Here is a 21,842-nt window from a genome sequence, read left to right as displayed (position 1 = left end):
AAACATTTGATGCCAAGGACTTTGGAAAGAGGGATCTTCTTGCTGGGTCTTTAGAAGCTGTGGTTTCTGAAGAGGCAGGGGCTGCAGCTCTATAAGGACTGCCTCCTGGATGATGGCCGTGAAGGCTGAAGAGGAAACATGGCCAGTGGTCTGGACTGGGAGCTACTCCTCTGGGGAAGGGATGGGCTTTGGGGTCAGCAGTTGGTGTGGGTAGCAGGGATGGTTAACCCCCTGGAAGCTGGGCTGGTGGTCTAGAGTTCATACTCCCAAGGCTCCTGGTCCAGGGTCCTGGCCTGTAAGCAGGAGAGTATGAGGAGAAATGGTAGGTAGATGATAGGTAGATTTGATCCGCCTGGCACATACCATAGCTTTCCTTTCCCTCAGGCTCCTTTGTTGCTTTGGATAGGAGGGCTTTCCTCTTAGTGGTTGAATTTGGCAGGGATGGTGGAGGTCTCTTTTCCACAGGGGTTGATTCTGTGACTGACTGGTGGCTGTAGGGCTGGATTGGAAGCTGAATATTAGTGTTAAAGCGCCCTGGCTTTAACTTTTCTGCCAGTGTATAGCAATTGCTCTAGATGGCTGTAGGTAGTTGAAACCTGTTTGTTTTAAGTTATCACTTCTATTTCCCCATGTCTGGTGAAGTCATGGCTATTTTATTTATTTATTTATTTTTTAGTGAGGCAATTGGGGTTAAGTGACTTGCCCAGGGTCACACAGCTAGTAAGTGTTAAGTGCCTGAGGCCCGATTTGAACTCAGGTACTCCTGACTCCAGGGCCGGTGCTCTATCCACTGCGCCACCTAGCTGCTCCGAAGTCATGGCTATTTTTTAAAAAAATTGTATTCACTATTTCCCAATTACATTGTTTGTTTGTTTGTTTGTTTGTTTGTTTTGTTTTGATGGGCAATGGGGGTTAAGTGACTTGCCCAGGGTCACACAGCTGGTTAAGTGTCAAGTGTCTGAGGCTGGATTTGAACTCGGGTCCTCCTGAATCCAAGGTCAGTGCTTTATCCACTACGCCACCTAGCTGTCCCTCCCAATTACATTTTTAAACATTTTAACATTATTTATTTAATTTTATTTTTGCAGGGCAATGAGGGTTAAGTGACTTGCCCAGGGTCACATAGCTAGTAAGTGTCAAGTGTCTGAGGCCAGATTTGAACTCAGGTCCTCCTGACTCCAGGGCCGGTGCTTTATCCACTGTGCCACCTAGCTGCCCCTTACATTATTTAAAAAAAAATTTTTTTAACATTATATGTTTTTATATCTTGAGTTCCAAATTCTCTCTCCCTCCTGCCCCTCCCCTATCCCTTGTGAAGGCAAGCAATATGATATCAATTATACATGTGAAGTCATGCAAAACGTATTTCCATATTAGCCATGTTACAAAAGAAAGCACACACACATATACACAAAACAAGAAAAATAAAGAAAGTGAAAAGAGTATGCTTCAATATGCTCTCTGAATGTATCAGTTCTCTTTCTGGAGGGTCCTTTGGAATTATCCTGAATCATTGTCTTGATCAGAATGTCAGATCTTTCACAGTTGGTCATCCTTACAATATTGCTGTTACTGATTGCTCTTTTATGGTTAGGGAAGAATGAAAGTCCTATAATGTATTGACATTGGCACTCTCAATCATTCATTCAGATTCAACATATTGTGACATATTGCAGTTTACATGTACCCAAAGAAGTGAACTTATGAATTATGGATTATGTTATCTAATTTTAACTAAACTAACCCTCACCAAACGATGCGGTTTAAAAGGCCTCCTTCAAAAGACCACAGATTGAAGATAATATTGGTATATCAGTAATTGGGGGTTATAGTTGTTTGGCTTATCAGGAAAGCTAATTACTCCCTCTTAGATGGCCTTCACCCTGATATGGGGGACAGCTAGGTGCTCAGTGGATAGAGTGCCAGGCCTAGAATCAGGAAGACTCATCTTCATGAGTTCAAATCTGGCCTCAACATTTACTAGCTGTGTGACTCTGGGCAAGTCCCTTAACTGTTTCCCTCGATTTTGTTATCTGTAAAATAAGCTGGAGAAGGAAATGGCACACCACTCCAGTATCTTTGCCAAGGAAACCCCAAATGGGATCACAGTCAGACATGACTGAAATGACTGAGCAACAACCCTCATATGGACAGAGTTGCTCTTTCCCAGCTCTTGTCTTGTTTCCAAGGGAATGATTTTCCCTGAATCCGTGGCTTCACTATAACCCTCAGGGGCAGCTGAGACCCTTTGAACCAGCTTTGGGAAATAGACAATAGGAAGGAGACTTTCCTGAGCCTGCTAAGATTTGCCTCTTAGGGAAGTGAGTACAACTTTTTACTTAACCAAGCTTCCTTTACTTTAACCCAACTGTTTACTTCATTCTTTGCCAAAGGGAGTCTATGATGGTCCAGATTCTCATAGCTTAACCTCTTCCCTGATACTATTTACTATTTGTCAATTAGTTTTGAACCCACCTCTACCTACACCCCAAGTGATTTAGAAAGAGCGCTTCCTCCACACTCTTTTTGTAGCTCTCTTGAGCAAACAAGATACAAACAGACCCCTAATATTTAGGGTAAATCAGGTTCATTGTAATACGAGTTTGTAGGGAGACTGTGAATAATACTGCAAAATAGAAACTTTAAAGAAACAGAGATAGGGCAGCTAGGTGGCACAGTGGATAGAGCACCAGCCCTGGAATCAGGAGGACCTGGGTTCAAATCTGGCCTCTGACACTTAACACTTACTAGCTATGTGACCCTGGGCAAGTCACTTGACCCCAATTGCATCACCAAAAAAAAAAAAAAAGGAAAGAAAAAAAGAAACAGAGATAAACTTTGAAAGAGATACTCTTCTAGGGAGGAAGAGGGGATGTAAGAGAGAAGGGGAATGTTACCACGGTTATTTGTACTAGACAGATACGACTAGTCTTTTCACTGTAGACTTCATCTGGCTTGCACATTGTTCACCTCCTCCCCCCAGCTGTAGCAGTGGCAGTACTAGCGGCTGATTCTCCAGAAGCTCTTCACATTTTTCTCTCTTAGTTGTGAAGTAAAGGGATTCTGTTCCCTCCCAAGCACACTGTTTACTTTTCATCTTTTACAGGATTTTGACTTCCCCTCTCCTTCTTTCTTTCTTTCTTTCTTTCTTTCTTTCTTTCTTTCTTTCTTTCTTTCTTTCTTTCTTTCTTTCTTTCTTTCCTTCCTTCCTTCCTTCCTTCCTTCCTTCCTTCCTTCCTTCCTTCCTTCCTTCCTTCCTTCCTTCCTTCTTTCTTTCTTTCTTTCTTTCTTTCTTTCTTTCTTTCTTTCTTTCTTTCTTTCTTTCTTTTTTTGCAGGGCAATGAGGGTTAAGTTCCCAGGGTCACACAGCTAGTGTCAAGTGTCTGAGGCCAGATTTGAACTCAGGTCCTCCTGAATCCACTGTGCCACCTAGCTGCCTGCCCGCTCCTCTCTCCTTCTAAGATGAATGAATGGAACAGTCCTCAGCCTTTTCTGGCACAGATACAGTGATACCACCACCAGAAGTTCATATAGACAGGCATCAGGGACTTAATAGCCACCCACAGAGAACAGTCTCCGGCTACACTTAGTTATTTGAGCAGATAAGCAGATGACAAGGAAAATAACTTGTTCTTCTATTGTGAGCTCTTTGTCAGCTGCATCACAACGTAAAAATAACACAATCTATTCAGATCTTACAAGAAGCCAGCCCAAAATGTTTGAAATTGTCAAGAAGATTCTTTGAAATATGGATTTACCTCTATTCTCATTAATAAACACCCTTGCCCTAAGGATATCTATTTTGTCTTGTGGTACTAGCTAATGATAGTATGAAGCCATATCAATTAACAAGATATTTAAAAACTAAGCTTTGGGTTTTGTTGCTGAAACGTGTCCACCATTACAACTCTCTTTTTGCACAATTTAAAAAGCTTGGAGATAGACTTTTCTAACCGAACTAAAAAAATCTTCTAAAATGGAAGAGTTAAAGTGGGTTTTGAACTCATTTATTGATTTATTGAACTTCATGTATTGACTATAGAAAAAAAGCAACACCTTTTGAATATTTTTAAAGGACTGACATTAGGGAGGATAGGAATTGACTAGCTGAATTTCAAACAAAAACCTTTCTTAAATGATGGATGGGATTGAAAAATAAGCATCATGATTTAGCAGGCCCAGCCACCATTTGGATTTATATAGCTTTTGAAGTATCTTTTTTCAGCTCTCTCAGCTGTTAAAATCAGGAATAAAAACAAACTGAATTTAGAACCAGACCTTTCAATAGTTATTTCACAGGGTTAGAGAGCTTCAAAAATAATGAAGCATGTTTAATGTCATTGCTCTTAAAAATATTTTTTCTACCATTAGTAAAATAATTTGGTAACTATTGTTACATTAATAAAATTATTTTTTAATTAGTAAGAATATTAATAAAATTATGTAATTATTGTTTATTTAACTTCAGCTCATCCTTTAAAGTTTATATTTTGTATATGTTTTATAATGTACATAGTACATTAGTGCATGGAAATAATAAAAGGAATAATTAATAAATAACAAATGAATAAATCCCTTACCTTACCTTACTCTGGACTCCAAAAGTGTCAGACTTAGAGTGTGGGCTCTTCTCCCCTCCTTTCTCCATTTGAATACAGTTTATAGCTTTCCAATTGTACATAAGATCTTTGAATTCAGGCCTTGTTTTGTTTTTGCCTTTGAATCCCAGTTCCTAGAGTAGTGCTTTGCATAGAATAGATTGTTTATTAATATTTGAGTTGGATCCAATTAAAAGTAAGATTTTTTATTATGTTCCTTTTTTTTTTTTTGGAGGCAATGGGTTTAAGTAACTTGCCCAGGGTTATACAGCTAGTCAGTGTCTGAACTCAGATCCTCCTGACTCAAGGGCCAGCTGCCCCCACTTATGTTCTTTTAAAAGTATGAGGCACATGCATATTTTTTCCCCACAGTAATTTAGTCTATATAATACCTCCTCCTAATCCAGGGGGAAGCAGTATTTTTTTTTTTAATCATGAAGTTCTGAGTGTTTCAAGCCCACAAATGAAATGAGACACTTTTCCTTTTTAGGAACACCCAATGTATTTCTAGTTTCAGCAACAGTCCAGACCTCTTAAAAAATTCTCTGACTTCATTTTTCCCAACAGCTGTTTTGCTGAATACAAGACTCAGGGAAAGTTTTATGCATAAAATCTGGGTAGTATCTGATTAGAATCAGCTTGAAGCCTAGTGACTGAGAGCCATAAAATCCTTATTAACCACTCCTCTCCTCATCACTGGCCTTGTTTTGTCCCAGAGCATGGAATAAAGAATGTTTGGAAAGCCTGAGAATTATCATCCTTTAGTCACTTGACAAGTGCTTTGTTTCCAGGGCTCTGGGCTATTTCCACCATATCAGTCCTTCATCACTTATTACAGCACCCATGAGCACAAGGCATTGTGATGGGTGCAGAGTGAGATTAAACAGGCAAGGATTCTGCCTTCCAGGAAACTTAAAATGTAAAGCTCTCATGGACAAACATAAAAATTCGAGTCTATTCAATAAGCATTTTATAAAGTGCCTAATAAGGTGAGAGATAAGGGGCAGCTGGATGGCTCAGTGGATAAAGAGTTGGGCCTGGAGTCAGAAAGACCTGAGTTCAAATCTAGCCTCAGAGAGTTACTAGCTTGTGTGACCCTGAGTAAATTACTTAACCTCTGTGAGGTAAACAACTCCTGCTCAATAATTCTCTGGAACTCAGCAGCAGTGATGTATCAAAGGCTCATTTATTGTCATTCTCATGAGAATGGGCAACCCAGTGTGCAGCTGGTGGGTGCAAAGAACTGGGGCCCAAAGGCCCTGTTTTAACCCCTAGTGCCTAACATGAATGGACCCTCCCCTTTTTTATCACTGGTCCAATTACTTAAGGGTTACAATCTACATGCAAAAACTAGCTAACCAGAACACAGTATTCCTACCCCTAATTTCATAATTATTCTTTGGGTTCTTAGCCAATGGTGGAGGTGATACAGGGACAATTCTTCAGTCCTCACTTATATGGACATAGCTCAGGAACAGACCTAATTAAGACCAGCTCAGGGCTTCCCTGATCCATGTGATTTTGTTTGCTGGAGGGGGAGGAGAGGAAGGAGACTTTTCCTCAAACTGGTCTAGAGGAATGTAATTTGAATGGTGACTATTATATTCTTATTGAGAGGAGACCATTCCCCATTTCCTCACAACCTCTGTCTGCCTTAACACACTGCAGAAGGAAATGGTGAACCATTCCAGTGTCTTTGCCAAGAAAACCCCATGGACAGTATGGTCCATGAGGCCATGAGGAGTTGGATAGAATAACAACAAGGTGAGAAATAGGATGGTGATAATAAATAGTGCTTTGCTTAATGTCAGAAAAATCTAGTTAGGTGGTACAGTGGATAAAATGCCCAGATCTGGTGTTTAGGAGGACCGAGTCCAAATCTAGCCTTGGTCATTTATTAGCTTGTGTGATCCTGGACAAGCCATTTATCCTCTGTCTTCCTCAGTTTCTTTATCAGTAAAATGGGGATAATAATAGCACCTACCTCCTAGGGTTGTTGTGAGGATCAAATGAGCTAATAATTGTAACACTTAGAACAGAGTAAGCACTATGTAGATATAAACTATCATTATTCAAGTCCTACCTTTAATAATTAATACTGTACCTGGATGACCCTGGGCAAGTTGTATGCTCCTAGGATCTATCTGTTCCATCTGTAGCCTCCCTGGACCTTTCCCCTAGTGTTTTTTTCCCCCAGTCCTTTCCTGATCTCACCAGTTGTTGGTGTTCTACAAATTTCTTTGCAAATATTTGGTTTTTATTTATCACTTGGAGGAAGAAGTTTTTGTGTGTGTTTGTCTCCTTGGTTCATGGTAAGTACTTAACAAATGCTTGTTGAATTAAATATCTCCTACAGGGGAGAGATTTCCCACATCGGGAATTCCTTGACTAGAATCACAACTATTTTATGTATATGCAAAGCTTTACATTAGTCCCTGGTGACATAAAGGCAAAAATGAAAATGATTTACAAGCATGTGCATGACTACATAAGTATCAACCAAGATGGTGCAGTGGATAAAGTGCTGTGCTTGGAGTCAAGATCTTTCTGGGTTCAAATCTGCCCTTCGACACTTACTAACTGTGTGACCCTGGGCAAGTCAATTAACCCTGTTTGCCTCAATTTCCTCATCTGTAAAATGAGCTAGAGAAGGAAATGACAAACCTCTCTAGTATCTTTGCCAAGAAAACACCAAAATGGAGTCATGAAGAATCAAACACAACTAGAAAATGATTGAACAACAAGATGCGAATATGGTACTAACTGCTGTGGAATTATCTCGGTGGGTGGGTATAGACAAAACTGTAGTATGTTACCAGTATTAACTTGCGCATGAAGACTCGAGCAAAACACAACGACATGAATGACCAGTAAAAAGAAGTGAGCCAATCATATAGTGAGAATGAGTGCTATACTGGCATTCATTAAATACTAAATGACTGGGGGTAGCTAGGTGGTGCAGTGGATAAAGCACCAGCCCTGGATTCAGGAGGTCCTGAGTTTAAATCCAGCCTCAGACACTTGACACTTACTAGCTATGTGACCTTGGACAAATCATTGCCCTGCCAAAGAAAAAGAAAAGCAGTAAATGACCTAGAGGAAGCTAGAGGATGGAGGGACTACCTGTGGAGGAACTTTGAGAGAGGATACTCCATGAAATAAGGAAGTCATGGTTTGTTGTTGAGCAAGAAAGTAGCTTGATGAATGGAGCAGTTGAGGAATATTTCCCAAGTACTTGTAGATCAAACAGATGAGGAGAAATCAAAAAAGGGGATGGGGGGGGGTTAAGTCAGGAGAACCAGGAAGTAAGTGATGGCACCCAGCTGTCCTAAGGACCATGGGATTGAAAAGGAAGGAGTCAATTACTTCACTCCATCCTTCTCTAATCCCCTCAGGTGAAAGTGATCTCTCCCTCCTCCAATTTCTTTTTTATACTTGGTCTGGCTTTTGCCTTGACCTTTTTACACTTTACCTTGGATTATATTGATGTACATAAAGTCTTATTCTCCCTATTAGATTGTAAGCTCTTTGAGGGGAAGTACTATATCATTTTCATCTTTATATCAGCCAGTGATGCTTAAATTGTGATGCTTGATTGAAGACACACTTTAACTTAGAGAAGGGAAGGCCAAAGTCTTTACCTGAGAGAAACAGGGATGAGGGTGGGAGTAGGGGGAGGAAGGAAGAAGAGGGAAAGATACATCCAGCTAACAGTCTCCAACAAGATGAATGCAACCAGGTCATAGCTGCCAGAGAGGACAGGTAAGATCCACAACTCAGCCACCTGAGGGGCATTGCTGGGCCTCAGCAGGACAAAGAAGGGAGGTGATCCTGAGGTTGGTTGCCCTTGTACCCACAGCTGATGATGCCAAGTTCTTATCTCTTCTCCTTATTTCTATGTGGAAATATCTAAGTCTTATCCTTTCACAATGGTGCAGCTCAGTGATGCAAGTGGGTGTCAGATTTTATGGAAAGAAGCAGGGGGTCATTATGGAAAGAGAAAAGGGTACAGATAAAATAGATGCATTAATGACCATATCTGTTTAAAGGCTGTACAAACATGAACTATGACATATGGGAATGTTGGCAGGGTGAAGAATCTGGATTTGTAGTTAGAGGACCTGAGTTTAACTTTCTTGTGTGACCTTGGGCAAGTCAATTATGAAATTAAATTATTAAGCTAAAATCATGGTATTGGACTGGATGACTTCTAAAGCTCCTTCCGACTTTAAATGTATGATTCTATATATCAAGGGTTCTTAAACTGGGGTCTGTGAACTTGCTTTAAAAAATACGTACACACAAATCTCATAAGTATATCACAATAGAATTGGTTTCCATTTATAATAAAAAAGATTTCTTTTGAAAGGGCATGTTTCATTTTATGCATTTAGAGACCTTATTCTGATAAGAGGTCCATAGACTTTACCAAACAGTGAAAAGGATCCGTGTCCTAAAAAAGGTTTTAAAAATCCTATTTTTATGTGTTTGTGTGTGTGCGTATGTATTTGGTAATTAGAACACAGGAGCTAGGAAACACACTTGGATCTAGGAGCTTCTATCAGTGCTTGTTGTTATTCAGTCATTTCAGTTGTGTCTAACTCTTCATGATCATGTTTGGGGTTTTCTTGGCAAAGATGCCAGAGTGGTTTTCCATTTCCTTCTACATATTATTTTACAGATGAGGCAAACAAGGTTAAGTGACTAGCCCAAGGTCACATAGGTGTGAATTCAGGAAGATGGCTCTTCCTGACTCCAGGCCCAGCACTCTATCCACTGTATCATCTAGCTGATCTCTTTCTATGATACCTCAAATGAAAAAGTATCCCATAAGCCAGACATGAATGTACATAAGAAAGATTAATAGAGGCTCGTGCCTCTTCAAGAAACACATTTAATCAGACATTAAAGAAGTCATCTCAAAGTATATATATATATATATATGTATATGTATATGTATATGTGTATATATATATATCTCCTGGCACTGAAGAGAGTAAACCATGGGGTGTTGGGCATTTTGGCCTTAATGAGCCATTATAACACCTGACTCCTGCACTAGGACAAACCAACTATAACTAGACAGGACTGGAAGAAGAGAGTGGGGAGAAATGCTTGGTGTGCTAAGAAGACGACTTGGACTTGGAGTCAGGAAACCTGTGATCCACTCTCAGCTCTGACGCTAATTTACTGTCAGCTATGGGCAAATCCCTTTCCCTCTTTGAGCATCAGCTCCCTTACCTTTAAAATGGAGTTAATAATCCACTACCTCACCACCACCACCACCACAATAATAATAATAATAATAATAACAACAACAATAATTTATTTAGCTCTTTAAGGTTTATAAACTCATTTGATCCTCCGAGGTTGTTTTGAGGAAAGTGATTTGAAACCTTTAAACGCCTTTTGCATATGAGTTATTCTTATTCTTTGCCAAGAAGCAAAGTTAGGATGGGAAAGACTTGGATATTTCGCAGTTGGTCACAGCTGTTTCCCCATCCCAGAAAAGTGCAAAACTACTTATTGCTCCATAGGTCAGTGGATAAACTGCCTGATTAACCTGTAAGGGCAGGCTCACTTTACCTTTGTGCATTTAACAACATTGTTCTGAGAAGGGGTCCATGACCCCAAAACAAGTTAAGAAACCAGGTATTTTTGGTGATGGGGTAGGTTTTGATCTGAACTGGGTATAGATTATGGGTGTGTAACCCTTTGGAGTCAGTGAGATCCTTCAGATACCCCTGTAGCCAAAATAATTACTCACCTCTGATTTGGCATGTTTATTTTTAGTGCTCTTAGCAGTGCAAGCTCAGCAATCTAAGTTTAAAGGCCTCATTTGAATCAGAGCTTACCCAGTATACATCTGTTCATTGCCAAACTCCAAGTTCTCTTTCCCTCACATACAGAGAAGATGATGAAAGATTCTCATGAGTCTTAGGAAGTTCCTCATAGTTGATGGCTCTGTTCTGGAAACAAGATACAATTCTAATACCTTCCTATTTACCTTCTTTCCTCTTCCCCTATAGCTTTCAATTATCTTGGATTTAGTTAAGGCAAAATTTTTGTTCATATCAACCACAAAAAGACTCCACCCTTCACTACTCTCACCAAGGATATAAATAAATTAAATTGAGAGTACTTATTTGCCTTTTTTTGTGTGTGTGGGCCAATGAGGGTTAAGTGACTTGCCCAGGGTCACACAGCTAGTAAGTGTCAAGTGTCTGAGGTCGGATTTGAACTCAGGTCCTCCTGAATCCAGGGCTGGTGCTTTATCCACTTCGCCACCTAGCTGCCCCCTTGTTTGCCGTTTAAGTTAAAAGACAAATCATGAGTGGTAGGAATTATCTATTTGTTGCACTCTATCATTTAGGATTCAAAATCACTAGCAATAACTCTGGAGAAGTCATGAGAAAATGAGGCTGATAACTTTGTGTAACTCTGCCTCACAAATCCAATTTATGCACAAGTCAAAAGGCATCACCCATACCATTTTTCTATTTTACAATTTCATTCTTTTATTATTTTACTATTCAAACATTTTATAGTTTTATCATTATATTATTTAACTATTTTATTGTTTTACTATCTTACTATTTTGCCTACCTTGAAGTCCGGTGACAATTGGCTAGTGACAAAGCAGCAAGTGCAGATACACTTGGATCTGTAGTCGCTACCCAGGACACAGGCGGCCTAAGCCATAGGACCATCTCACTGGTCTGAAGCAGCAATGGGATTTGGTAGCCCCATAGGTGTTTGAGCAGCTTTTCTTAAAGACCAAGCTACTCACCTTCCGTCATAAGGAAGGGGCTAGAAAAGGTGCCCTAAAAACTGTCTGCTTTACCTAATCTCAGCCTGCTTGCCACAGCAGGTAGGGATCCTATTCTGCACTCAAAACACAAAAACAAGTACAAAAACTTTCGTGAAGGTAATTTCACTCCCCATTGGCACATGGAACATATATGCATACTTATGGACAACCAGAAATCCATCAGACCTGAAAGAACAGCACTTGTGAGAGAACTCGGCAGGTACCACATCCAAACAGCAGCCCTGAGTGAAACAAGGCTGGCAATTAAGGCCAGTTTACTGAAGTAGGATCTGGATACACATTTTTCTGGAGCAGCTGAAGTGCAGGATAGCTCTTTGAAGCTGCCATAGGTTTTGCAATCAAAACTAATCTAGTCAATAAGCTTGTATGCCTCCCACAAGGAGTGCATGACAGGCTCATGACAATGCAATTGCCACTTGCCCTAAAGCACCGCGCCACCATCATCCGTGTATCTTCTTCCACCATGACAAAACCTGATGAGGTCAAAGAGACCCTCATCATCAATATGCTGAAGGAGGACAAGCTTGTAATTCTGGATGACTTTAATTCAAGAGTAGGTACAGACAATTAGACATAGCAAAGGACTCCCTGGGAGGAATGGAGTCAGAAACAGCAATAGCAAAGGTCACTTATTATTGAAGACTTCTGCATCTCATGACTTTCTCATCACCAACACTGTCTTCTGTTTACCTAAATGCAACAAAACTTCTTGGATGCACCCTTGTAGTAAAACATTGCCATTTAATAAACTATGTCATTGTAAGGAGAAGAGATAGGATGTGAGAATGAAGAAGGCAATGTGTGATGCAGAATGCTAGACCAATCATAAAGTTATCCTCTCCAAGCTAAACATTCACATTCAATAAAAGTGGTGGCCCCCAAGGCGTGACAACTATCAGAAGACTCGGCAGCTAGGTGGCTCAGTGGATAAAGCATTGGCCCTGAATTCAGGAGGACCTGAGTTCAAATCCAGTCTCAGACACTTGACACTAGCCATGTGACCCTGGGCAAGTCACTTAACCCTCATTGCCCCACAAAAAAGAAAGAAGACTCAACAACAGATTAGAGCACTTATCTGTCTATAAACAACTTGTTCCTGATTTGGAGGGAAAGCTAAGCAAACACACTATTGGTAACAGTGGAGCAGAAAAGTAGCTTTCAGAGATTTGGTGTATAGCCCCACACTTACTCATCAATACTCACAAACATCAGGACTGGTATGATGAAAATGATAGGGAAATTCAGAAGCTACTAAATGAAAAATGAGAACTCTATAGAGTCTACCAGAAGCATAGTTCATTCATCTCTAAAAAGGCAGTGTTTAACTCCCTCAAAAGAAAAGTTCAAGCAAAGTTTAGAGAGATGAAGGATTCTTGGCTCAGTAAGAAGGCAGATGAAATGCAGTTTTTCAATGATAGTAACAATCCAAAGCATTTTATGATGCCCCCAAGGTTATTTATGGGCCAAATCATGAGGGTTTGTGGAAGATCATGGCAAAATGTGGTCAGCCACAGAAGTTCATCAGTATTGTACACTACTTACGTGACAGCATGCCTGCATGGGTTCTGGATAATGGAAGAAGCTCTTGTGCTTTCCTGGTCACCAAGGGAGTGAAGCGGGTATGTATATTTGTTCCCATGCTTATTAGCATGATGCTTTCAGCAATGCCAGATACCTTCAAGAAGAAAAAAAAATGACATGAAGGTCAGCTTTCACTCTGACAGTAAATTATTTAACTTGAAAAGGCTACAAGCCAAGACTGAAGTGGAGGGAGAATCGGTGCATGACTTTTTGTTCACAGGAGATTATACACACAATGCAGCCTCTGAGTCTGAGATGCAATATAGTATGGATCAATGGATTCTCTGCCACTTGTACTACTTTTGGCCTGACAATTAACACCAAGAAAAGAGAGGTTCTCCACCAGCCAGCAGTGCACCATCCATACATGGAACCATCTGTTACAGCAAATGGAGAAAGTTTGAATGCTGTGGATATGTTTGCCTAAATAACTATTTTACAAAGAATTCACTTAAAGCAAGTACTCACATGGTACTCAAAAGAAACAATACAAGGACACCTTCAAGGTCTCTCTGAAGAACTTTGGTATTGTAAGGGGCTAAAATTCTGGCTAGTCTGTCTAAAATATCTAATGAGTGGTCACCAATAAATTATAAGCTTTAGCAAGAGATAGACTTTTAAGCATTTATTTATTTATTTGTTTGTTTGTTTGTTTAGTGAGGCAATTGGGGTTAAGTGACTTGCCCAGGGTCACACATTAGTAAGTGTTAAGGGTCTGAGGTCAGATTTGAACTCAGGTACTCCTGACTCCAGGGCCAGTGTTCTATCCACTGCGCCACCTAGCTGCCCCCTTTTGAGCATTTATTAAGGAGAATAAGAATTTGGTGAAGAGAGAGAGAGAAAGAGGCCTAGATTCGGCTATCTATCTCAGGAAGCTTGCATTTCTGCTTCGCTCTCCATGAGAGTCCTGACAAAAGAGAGCGAGAGTCCCTGCCTCGACCCTTCTTCCTCCCACAAGCCTCCTGTGAAACTGGGAACATCCCATCCACACGCACAGACAGCTCCAAGCTAATTGGCTGGTAGCTTTGATAAACAGTACCCACAAGCAAATGTCACTTCCTGACGCCAAGGAAAAGCTGCATGGCTTGCCCTCAGATGCCTTCTCCTCATGGTGCAGCTTTCCTATAGTAACTCTCCAGCAGGTGGCATCACTCCAATCATTACAGTTTGTTGTTTTGTTGTTTTTTTTTTTGCGCTGGGCAATGGGGGTTAAGTGACTTGCCCACAGTCACACAGCTAGTAAGTGTCAAGTGTCTGAGGCCGGATTTGAACTCAGGTCCTCCTGAATCCAGGGCCGGTGCTCTATCCACTGTGCCATCTAGCTGCCCCTTTTTTTTTTCTTCCAATCATTACAGTATTAATTGTGAGACATGGGAGACACTGATACAGGATCAGCCAGCATGATGTGCCTACATCACACAAAGCACTGTGCTCTATGAGCAAAGCAGAATTTCAGTAGCTCAAAAGAAATGTGAGATATTCAGCGTATATTCTCCCACCCTGACAAACCCTGATGAGGTCAAAGAAAAATTTTATGAAGGCCTGGAGACCACCATCATCTATATGCTGAAAGAAGACAAGCTTGGAATGCTGGGTGACTTTAATTCAAGAGTAGGTACAGACTATTAGACATAGCAGGGAGTCCCTGGGAGGAATAGAGATGGAAACCACAAATTTTAGAGACATCTCCCTCCCAAATGGTCATACAGACTATTTGTGCCCGACACAAGTCTTTTGAACTTCTCTTGGTATGACCAGCCATAGCCAGACACACTGTACGTTGACCCCGACATCATGATGTCATTTTGGTTCTCTGAGCATGAATAGTAAACAACAGCAGCCTCTGACTAGCTATGCCACCTTGGGCAAGTCACTTCCCTCTAAGAAGTCAGTTTCTTTATCTGTCAAATGAAGGGACTGGAGATTTTCTCTAAGGTTCTTTCCAGTTCAAAAAATATTCTTTTCCCAAAAGCCATATGAAATGGTCAGAAATAAACCAGATTAAATTGAATATATTCAGTGAAGAAAATGGATCTACATTCAGAACCTAGCCTCTCAGTACCTGAAACACAATTTGAGGAAGTACGAATGGCATTGTACTGACCAAAAACATACAAAAGATGTCTGCTGGTAGAGACAATTTTAAAAGGCATTCAGGCATCGGTTTTCAAGATATTAGAGAGGTAAAGATTTCCCCCGCAAATGGAAAAGATAATGGATGATACCAGAGAAAGAGAGAGACAGAGATGGAGACATGGAGAGAGAGAAAGAGAGAGAGAGAGAGAGAGAGAGAGAGAGAGAGAGAGAGAGAGAGAGAGAGAGAGAGATCGAGATCATCCACTATATAAACATTGTCAACTTTCTCCTCTCTAAAAAAAACATTTGTGGGAATGGACCATGATAGCACTAAAGGTATAAAAACATGAGAAATGAACAGCAGGTTCCCCATAGATGATTTTCTATAGCAGATTACATGGTCACAGTCAGAATATATGATCTTATTGCAGGAAGTAGAGAAACAGAACTTTAAACTTCCCTCTTTCCAACTTTTCTTTTTAACACTGAGACAAACAATTCCCATATTTCCTTTCTATTCTAGGGAGAGGAAGGAAGAAAGGAAAGAGATAAGCATTTATTTCATTTATTTCTTTGTCTATTTATTTACCCACTCATTTATTTATTTGTTCAGTTTTTTGTTCATTCATTCGTTTTGTTTTGTTTTTTGTTTGTTTTGTGGGGCAATGAGGGTTAAGTGACTTGCCCAGGGTCACACAGGTGGTAAGTGTCAAGTATCTGAGGCCAGATTTGAACTCAGGTCTTCCTGACTCCACGGCTGGTGCTTTATCCACTGTGTCACCAAGCTGCCCTCGAGATAAGCATTTATTAAGCACCTCCTATGTACCAGCCACCATGCGTAGTGTTTCACAAATATTATCTTAGTTGATCCTCACAACCACCCTGGGAGATGGTTGCTATGATTCTCATTTTATGGTTGAGGAAACTGAGGCACAGAGAGTTTATGTGACCTGCCCTGGGTCATACAGCTTGTATGTAATTTGTCTGAGTCTGGTATTAAACTCCAGACCCAGCATAGCATCTACTGTACTAGGTAGCTGGAAAGAAAATATCTACTTTGACAAAGGCAGGAAAGCATTAGAACTCCTGGTTGTAAATGTGTGGTCAGGCATAAGCTCTAGGCAAAGCTCTACCATCTCCCCAGGTCTACTTTCTGAAAAGACTCCTCAGTAGCCTCCTGTCACACTGATTTACTCTTATACTTTTCTGCCTTTACAAACATTATTCTACTGCCTAGAATGTCCTCCCTCACCATCTGCCCATATCCTACTCATTTTTCAACCATTCCTTTCCTGATCACCCCTAGTAATGGACTCCTCCTCTGAATGCCTATTGTCTTGGTACTTGTATGGTATTTATGAGCTCTAATTAGTAATTTTTATCCTGGGAGAAGTACCACAAACCAGGCTCAGGGAAGACACCCTCATTTGGAGGAAAGGGTAATGCTATCCCATGGAGGTTGTGGGGGATATAGACCTCAGAATACTGGGGGTCCTGGAGTGAAAAAACAGATGGTTCCATATCTATTGTTTCATAATCTTTTTTTTCATGATCTTTTTTAAGCCAAACATTTTTTTTTTTTTTTTTGGTGAGGCAATTGGGGTTAAGTGACTTGCCCAGGGTCATCCAGCTAGTGTTAAGTGTCTGAGGCCAGATTTGAACTCAGGTCCTCCTGACTCCAGGGCCAGTGCTCTATCCACTATGCCACCTAGCTGCCCCTTAAGCCAAACATTTTTTGAGTTTATAGAATACAATTGGGCAACTAGGTGACACAGTGAATAGGCCTGGAATCATGAAGATTCATCTTCATGAGTTCAAATCTGGCCTCAGACACTTACTAGCTGGGTGACCCTGGGCAAGTCACTTAACTCTGTTTGTCTCAGTTTTCTCATGTGTAAAATGTGCTGGAGAAGGAAATGGCAAATCACTCCAGTGTCTTTGCCAAGAAAACCCCCAATGGGGTCATGAAGAGTTGGATACGACTGAACAACAACAGAACACAATGCAGTCTTTAAGATTCTCTTCAAACAAGACATCTTTCCCCAGATGTATTAAAAATCATACAATTTTCAGTAACATATGCATCACTTTGTTCAGTGATCTGCTAAATATCAACATCAAGCAAAGTATAAAACAGGGAGACATGACAACAAAAGGCATTTGCCTTCATCACTGGGTATGTCCTGTACACAGTCTGAATAAAAGGGAATGCCTAATCAATGGCTACATTCCCCAGATACTTCGGTTCCCAGATAACATTTTGCCGATGACATCATGCCCTCCAGCACTGAAGGACTTAGTGAAGTTAATGGCTACTCAGAAGAGACAGGTCCAGTGAACTAAACTGGAAAAAAACAAAGTGGATAAAAATGTGTATTGCTAACATTAGGACACCTGGCAGGACAGGCAGCCTGTGGAGTTAGTCCATCAGTATATAATGCCTGGATAGATACTTCTGAGTGAAAATGAGCCTGGTCCATAACTGATTAGAAGAAGATTGGGTTTGATGGAATCAGATTGGGTTTGATGGAAAATTACCTAGCAATTTTCCAAGCTACTCAATGCAACAAAATCCTACTTTAAAAAAAAATCAGTATGTTCCTTAGAAAAGCTATATGACTATAATTCATAAAACATCATGATATCAACAGAATCAAAATTACAGGTTATACAAAGCCAATGGAAAGAAGCAAGGTATATAGTAGCAGAATACGACCTTTTGCCACAATTTTTAACATTTCATTAAGCACCTACTGAATGTACATGGCACTGTGCTAGGTACCGGGAGAGATATAAAATTTGTGTAAGATTTAGTTGTTGTTTTCAAATAATTTAGTCTAGTGGTAGGATAAGACATATATGCACATAGCTGTTATGTATTATATGCCATGAGTTAGATACAATAGAGAATCATTGAAAACATTTTAAAATTTTAAGTTGCCAAAAATCTACCTTCTCTCTCTCTAACCTGTCTTGTTTTTGCAAAAGAATGGGGGGCAGCTAGGTAGTGCAGTGGATAGAGCACCGGCCTTGGAGTCAGGAGTACCTGAGTTCAAATCCGGCCTCAGACACTTAACACTTACTAGCTGTGTGACCCTGGGCAAGTCACTTAACCCCAATTGCCTCACTAAAAAAAAAAAAAAAAGAATGGGAAACAAAACCCTTGAAAAAACATGCATAGTCAAGCAAAACAAATATTCATCATGGTAATGTCAAGGAAACTATATGTCTCCATCTGTGCCCTGAGTCCATCACGTCTTTGTCAAGGGGTCTATAGCATGTTTCATCACAAGCCCTCTGGAACTGTGGTTGACCATTGTGTTAAATCACTTCACATCATTTCATACATGTCTTTCCAGACCTTTCTGAAGTCATCCTGCTCATCATTTCTTATAGCACAATAATATTCTATCACCATCATATACCACAGTTTGTTTAGCCATTCCCTGATTGATGCGCATTCCTTTGATTTCCAATTCTTAGCCACCACAAAAAGAAGATGCTATAAATATTTTTGTACAAATAGGTCTTTTTCTCTTTTGGGGGATGTCTTTGAGATATAAACCTAGCAGTGATATTGCTGGATTAAAGGGTATGCACAGTTTTATAGCCCTTTGGGCATAGTTCCAAATTGCTCTCCAGATTGGTTGGATCTTTTCACAACTCCACCAACAGTGGATTAGTGTCCCAGCTTTCCTACATCCCCTCCAACACCCAATATTTTCCGTTTGTGTTATATTTGCCACTCTGATAGGTGTGAGGTGGTACCTCAGAGTTGTTTTAATTTGCATTTCTATGATCTATAATGATCTATAATGATCAATGATGATCTAAAGCATTTTTTCATATGATTATAGATAGCTTTGATTTCTTTGTCTGAAAACTGCCTGTTCATATCCTGTGACCATTTATCAATTGGGGAATGACTTGTATTTTTATAAATTTGACTCAGTTCTCTATATAGTTGAGAAATGAGGCCTTTATCAGAGACATTTGTTTCAAAAATTCTTTCCCAGTTTTCTACTTCCCTTGTGATCTTGGTTACATTTGTTTTGTTTATGCAAAAGCTTTTAATTTTACATAATCAAAATTATCTATTTTACATTTAATTTTATTCTCTATATTGTAAAAAAAAATTTAACTTAACCCTAATCTGTAAATTTTATAACTGGACTTATATGAAAAATTATAGCTAGCTGAAAAATTATATCTGGACCATAAGTCCTGCTGTGGTTGCCATTCATTGTAAAAAATATTTTAACTTAACTGGGTCCTAATCTGTGAACTCCTGGCTGGCTATCTGGCTGCTTTTAGCTGGTAAAGTTATAGCTGGCTATTAACTGCCTAAGCCAGTCTGCAAGGGCCACTTAAAATTCCCCCACTGCTTCTCCCAAATGGATAAGCAAAGCCTCTTTTTTTAAATAAACAAAGCAGGGTTTATTTATATGAAACAAACTTAGAATTGAATACTAAGAGAAATACAACCTGACTGCATTTTAAACTTTCTTTCCTGCAGTTGCCGCCTCTCACCTGAGAGTATGCTGGCTGCTGCCACCATGGCCTGCAGCCACGCCTCGCTGGAACAGTTCACCTTCAGTCCTCTCCAACTTTCTCAGTCCTCTCCCTTTCACTCTTCAACTTCTCTCTCTGTAGCGACCCCTGCTTCACCATAGCAACCCACCTTTTTTTCCGTACCTTTGCTACCCCCCCAGTGTCTCTAGCGTCTCTCACTACATCTTCTCTACTTGCTCTCCTTTCACTGTCAGTCCCCCTTTCACTACCCCTGTTCCTAAATATAAACCCTTCTTTCTCACCGGACCTTCAGGCTGCACCGCACCCACGCAAATGCCAAGCTAATTCGCTGGCCACTCCCGGGGCAAGTGTCCAAAGCCAGCAGGGGCACTAAGTCTTCATGCTGTGCACGCCTGGAGCTGGGGCTGGGCAGAGGAAGCTCCAGCATCCCTCAGGCCGCCCATGAGCCTCCCCGCTGAGTGGGGTCCTCTGCACAGGCTGCACCATGCCACTCCTGGGGCCTGGGGTTTTCATCTATGCTGCTTAGCTGGGCTCAGAGGCCCCTGCAGCTGAAATGGAGGGGGAGGGACGGCTCCATTTGGGGAGCCTGAGGCTAATTTTAATGCTTACAATATCTTCTTTGGTCCTAAATTCTTCCCCTGCCCATAAATCTGACAGATAAATGATTCCACACTCCCTTAATTTGCTTATGGTATCATCCTTTATGTATAAATCATGTACCCATTTTGACCTTATTTTAGTATATGGTGTGAGATGTTGGTCTTTACCTAGTTTCTGCCATACTTCTTTCCAGTTTTCCCAGCAGTTTTTGTCAAATACTGAGTTTTTGTTCCAAAAACTTGGACCTTTGGGTTTATCATATACTAGATTGCTATAGTCATTCATGATAGTATAATTTCTATCTATTCTATTCCACTGATCTACCTCTCTATTTCTTAGCCAGTACCAGATTGTTTTGATAATTACTGCTTTATAATACAGTTTGAGACCTGGTGTTGCTAGACCACCTTTTTTTGTATTTTTTTTTCATTGTAAATCAGAGCTCTTAAGGCTTTCTGAGTTGTTTGTGTTTACAATGCTGTTGTTATTGTATATATTGTTTTCTTGGTTCTTCCCACTTCACTCTGCATCAGTTCATATAAGATTTTTCTGAAACAATAGTATTACATCACATTCATACACTATAATTTGTTCAGCCATTTTTGAATTGTTGGGTACCCCCTATTTTTACAGCTCTTTGCCACCACAGAAGATCTGCTATTAATATTTTACATTTGGATCATTTCCTACTTTCTTTAATCTCTTTGGGATAGTTAAAGTTGGGTTAAAGTTTAATATCATCTTGGGTATAATTACAAATTGCTTTCCAAGTAGCTTGACCAGTTCATAAATTCACCAACAGTGCATTAATGTACCTGTTTCCCCAAAGTTTCTTCATCATCTGTCATTTTCCGGTTTTGTCAACTTTGCCTCACTGATGGTTGCTTAATAGGGAAGTGACATAGCCAGATCTATTCATAGTAAAGAGTATTCTGTCAATGGTATGAAGAAAAGACTTGGAATAGGGAGAGAATAGAGATGGACAGCCTCTAAAGGGTCTATTACCATTTTCCAAGCAAGTAGAATGAGGACCTATGCTAGAATGATGATAATGGGAATAGAAACTAAGATATAGATGTAAGAAATGTCAAAGTTAAGCTCAAGCATGACCTTCTGCATAAAGCCTTTCCTGATCCTCCTAGATGCTAGTATCTCCCCCACCCATTGTCTTGGGTTTCTTTGTGTATTTATTTGGCATGTATACATGTGTGTTTATATACATATATACACATATAAGTATAAACACATACATATATGTACAAATGCATGTGTACACACATATGTGTAAACACATACATATATATGGGGGGTCTGGACAACGAGGGCCCTATCCTGGGTACAGGTATATACAGTAAGCCCATTTCTGTAGATTTGTGATGACAGCTTTCCATTTCAGATAAATTACAGGTATTTTGTGACCATTTTCACTCTACTTATTGTATGATGAAGAAAAGGCCTTCTGATTGGCTGCTGAGTCAGAACTTGGAATACACACAAAAGACCCCAACAGAGATTCTCTATTACTTCTCGCTGGCCATGAGATGTAAGAATGACTCTGACTTCCAGAGGACTACTGAAGAACAGGGTCTTTTTCCTCAAAATGGCAAGCCTGTACCTGGGAT

This window comes from Dromiciops gliroides, chromosome 3, assembly GCF_019393635.1.
Source record: "Dromiciops gliroides isolate mDroGli1 chromosome 3, mDroGli1.pri, whole genome shotgun sequence".
NCBI classification, from domain to species: Eukaryota; Metazoa; Chordata; class Mammalia; order Microbiotheria; family Microbiotheriidae; genus Dromiciops; species Dromiciops gliroides.
This window is presented reverse-complemented; position numbering follows the sequence as displayed.